Source organism: Lepisma saccharinum, chromosome 1 (assembly GCF_977018435.1).
Source record: "Lepisma saccharinum chromosome 1, izLepSacc3.1, whole genome shotgun sequence".
In the NCBI taxonomy this organism is placed as follows: Eukaryota; Metazoa; Arthropoda; class Insecta; order Zygentoma; family Lepismatidae; genus Lepisma; species Lepisma saccharinum.
The window spans coordinates 81,348,158-81,352,619 of NC_139229.1; the positions used below are offsets into that span (position 1 = coordinate 81,348,158).

Here is a 4,462-nt window from a genome sequence, read left to right on the forward strand (position 1 = left end):
AGGTACAATACTATACTTTATAAAGGCATATAGAGAAGTGAAAGTACACATGCCCAGTAGCCACAGAAATTACGTAATGGGCGTGGTGGCTATTTGGTTGCCTCTGAACGCTGTCAAAGGCCTTTGCCGTTACGTGGCTTTTCGGAGCTATCTGAAGTTGTGTTTAAGATATTCCCTGTAGGCAGGAAGTGCTTTTTCAAGAACGTAATAATTATTTTGCATTGTGAGTTAATTAATATTGAACTACTTTCTACTACATGTCAGTGATAAGGTCATTTCTTTCTTTTTTCTCTGTTTCCCTTTTGGGTTCGATACCCGGTGGAGGCACAGTGGTTCGGATCAACTTGAAACTGTAGGTCCAGTCCCACTTAGCCTTTTTGTGTATAAAGTGCATTTAAGACAACGATTCAATTCAATCCCTTTTCGGATTTCAGACGGTGAAACGACACAGTTACCAATGTCTCCTCTAAAGTGATACGCTTGATATGTTTGAGTGTTTTTACTAACATTAGAAGACTCGTTTCGTAGTATCAATTTTTTGGCATTCTCGTAGGATTAAATATATCGGAACCATAATTTAATTGTAACTACATAAGAGTTATATTATCGAATATCGTTAGTCTTTCCTGCAACCATCAGTGAGTAAGAACTGCAGAGCTGCAGAACCACCATACTTTTTATCAAAATAATTTACTTAGGAAATTAGTTACTTTGTATTTTATGAATCAATAGTTTTTGCTCTTTAGATATTCGATCAATGGTTGTACGCACCAGGCTACCTGGCTGCTTTGTTTTCGTCTTCGAGTGCTGGAACCGCCGGGTCGCTATCCTCTCCGTGTATGAGGTTTTCCCGCGCTTTAGCCTCTTTCCATTGCTTTGCATGCGTGGCGTTGAGCTGCATGGCTTGCAGAAGAAGGGTTACCAACCATTGGGAAAGGAAACTTTCTATTTTAGGTGCGAAATAAAAATAATTTCTACCACCTACTTTTACTATCCACATTCATCGTCGTGATTAACTCAATAGGTAGAAAAGCGAGGTAAAAGAACGAAACTAGAAACTAGACGTACCGCTGATTTGTTTATTTTATTCGGTCATTGTTCAGGGGACGCAATTCTAATTCCAGAAAGAACGATATCGTTCGAGGGTTGGCACTGCTGATTTAAAAGCCATGACAACCCTCTGCCCCAGCCTCTTCGCTCCTGCTAAGTAGAAGGTCATACATTGTGAGAAGTTCAATTGTTTATCACAGTATTCGAGTGCGGGACGGCGTAGGTTCGAATCCGGCTCTGGTCGGAATTTATTCGGCCTACGTATAGGGCCGGTGGCAACCCACCATCGTGAGGAAATTGGGGAGCTCCGAGTGAGTGAGCGTAATCCGGTCACGGAGACCTACTATAACGGCTGGGGATACGTCGGGCCGACCCCCCGACTATTCCAATACCGGTTGAAGATCTCCACGCTTAGAGGTGACGAATGAAAGCGTGGGAGGGAGACCGGCAGTCGGTAGGTACGCCTAGGCCCTTCATGGGCTGTTGCGCGACGGATTATTATTATTATATTCGAGTCCGAAGCCGAGGGTAGTGAAACGTGTTTATGAATTTCGTGTATTTTCTGTGCGAATATTTGGATAATATTTGATGAATGGAGTTCATTTACAAACGATAAGGTATGTTTGTATGATACTTTTTTTTAAAAAAAAATATTCTCTCTTAATTAAATTGGCTTCTTTCTTCCTCTGACTGCATGATCACGTACTTCTGATGTGACCTTACAACCAAAATTCCTACTTAAAAGTTTATTATTTTGTGCAGAACCACTAAATATTTTATTTACGAGCCGCCACTGTCAGTGAGTAAGATGAACAATTCTTTCTTGCGGAGTTCTGCAGCGGTGAAGATAGCGTGGAACGCAGACGGTACTCGTAAAAGATGATGTCACGAGTGTTCAAACTACTTTACAGAATGTTTGAGGGCAGAGTGGCAGAGAGCAGGCAGGCAGTGGTCTACTCCAACAACAAGCCGATCAGAACGCGAACTGTAAATCACGTGACACCGCAAGGCAGCAGAAGACCGAAGCTTGCGAGGAGAGAACTTGGAGAGGATATGATGGAGATGTGTGCTGATCAAGATGATGATCCATAGGTTCACTTCAGACAGGTTTTAGGGATGAAACGGATTAATCGTTATTCAATGGGTATTGTCCGATATATCCATATCGAAGCATTGGTTGATCTGATATGTCGTAATGGGTGATGCGTACTGTTTCATATAACATTTACACTTCCCCTGTAATATAATATATTATTCCTAAAATTCGAAAAACAATTCATTTTGTGGCAACACTGTGCAATGGTTATGCGAATCTGTGTTTCCAATTAATTCCATACTTTACTGGTAGTTTGTTAACAATCGGAGGATTATTTCTATCGAATTGGTTTCAATAAATAAATAAATTTATATATAGTGTAGGAAAAAGTATTGGAGATGCTGGGTATCGATCCCAGTACTTCTCACATGCTAAGCGAGCGCTCTACCATCTGAGCTACATCCCCACAAACTTTGTTCATTCCATAAGTACACACATGCAGGACACGCAAAGGAAAGTGGACAGAGCAACTTTGGAATGAGATCACGTATAGTTTTCGTTCAGCATGGCCGAGATATATTGTAACATGACTAGCAAACGTGCGCCTGCGTGTAACTGAACACTCGTAAGTTGGTTTTTACAATTGGAAGATTGGTGAAGGAAATGTGAATATAAGATAACCCGGGAATGGGTGATCTTTGTGAGTGTTCCTTCATCAATTTCATCAAGTCTTCACTCATCCTCATCTTCGAAATTAGCCAAAAGTGGCAGAAAAGCGAAGTAAAATAAATCAAATCAAGCGAACTGAAGATGTCTGGATTGGTTACTGCTCCGGTGCAAAATCTTCACAGAATATAGTGCAAGAGGGGCGGTATTTCAATACTGGCCTAGGGCGTGGCTACACTTTAAATCCGAAAGACACTACAATGAAAAGCGTTTTGGAAGCCAGAAATGGGGAAGTGAAGGGGCGGTGTCCACCGTACCACCTCGCGTCTAAAAATCTGCGCGAAGGAGATTGATTGCTTGCTTTCATCGGCGGACTGGGAAAGAGGCCAATTAGCGCCAAAGAGCTTGGGGCAGGGAAAAGAACGTCTGCGGCAAAGCTGGTGATGGAGGAAGACGAATTAGAGAAGAAAATTTGTGTGACGCAGTGCAATGCAATTGGAGCTGTATTTAGAAATTATGTAGCCTTTGAGCCTCTGAGTTATACCTCCACTGGATATCGAACCTAGGACTCGTTGATTACAACACTGTTGGAAAGGTGCACTGCAGGAAATGTATTCAGATGTAAACAACAACTTTTTGCGACGTGAAATGACGTTTTTCATATTCATATAAGCGCAATATTTTTTTAAAAATAAAATTATATATTATCTTCCGGTCGTAGCCAAATAGTTAGTGCTCTCGCCTTTGGTGTGAGCGGTTCCGGGCTCGATTCCCGGTGGGTGTCCTCAACATCTCGGAGTTGACCCAGCGTCATGAGGATAATTGGGGCAATTGGGAAGCTATTTGAAAAAAGAAGAAGTAGTGGACTTTGGTCTCGAAAGCCAGAAAACAGCGGCGATGGTACACGAATCGCTGACCACGCGTCACCCCTAAAAAAAATTGCCCGGCAGGCCTTGGCCCTTAGAGGGTCGCAGAGCATGGAATTTATCTTCCAGTGTGCTATCAAGAGATAGAATCACAGGCTGAACCGTGAGCAGATCTAGATGTCGTGGGTAAAGTCTCGGAGGTACCAAAGCAGAAGAGCAAAGCGTTTCTTTGCGGCCGCCAGATTTGCATGGCCGTAAAAACGTTGCATTCCGGGGAGAGGGGAAAAAAGTGAGAGCAAAGGAGAGTGGAAGACCTTCGGGAAGTCGACCAAGGTGCTGCCGAAGTGGGTCGCATTCTGTCGATCAGGATGAAAAACGTTCCGGTCGCCTTCCGCAGAGGACAATGCCCTCCTCGGTCCATCCTCAATCTCAAATCGTTGCCTTGGCAGATACAAAGAAGAGAGCCCAGCGCCTGGAACTGATTCGTTTTTCATAACGAAAAGGTGGGAGAGCTTTCCCGATGGCGTACTGATAACACTGCTGCCTTGAAATCAAGGGGTCCGCAATCTGTCCCCGATTGTAACACATTGCTCAGCGGTCCGGTTCCCACCTTAACTGTAGGTCCAACATATCTGAGCATAAAGCGAGAGAAGGGAAGAGTCATCGAGACGGGAGTGAACGCCTGTGGCCATCGTTATGGGCACCATGCCAGAATTTGCCTGAAGCGACTGAGAAAACACGCAGCCAAAATCTCAGAAAGACAGATTGTTGGGTTCGAATCTGTAACATCCAATAATATGACACTACGAAGCCGACATTTCTGGTTTCGAATATCAGGGTGAGT

The 4,462-nt window shown here is 43.5% G+C and overlaps 1 non-coding gene across 1 annotated transcript; it reads right to left on the reverse strand.

Annotated features, from left to right (window-relative positions):
- Positions 1–2,479: 2,479 nt before the first annotated feature.
- On the reverse strand, positions 2,480–2,552 carry TRNAA-AGC (transfer RNA alanine (anticodon AGC)). The gene has a single exon. It is a non-coding gene; the product is annotated as a tRNA-Ala (tRNA).
- Positions 2,553–4,462: the final 1,910 nt, after the last annotated feature.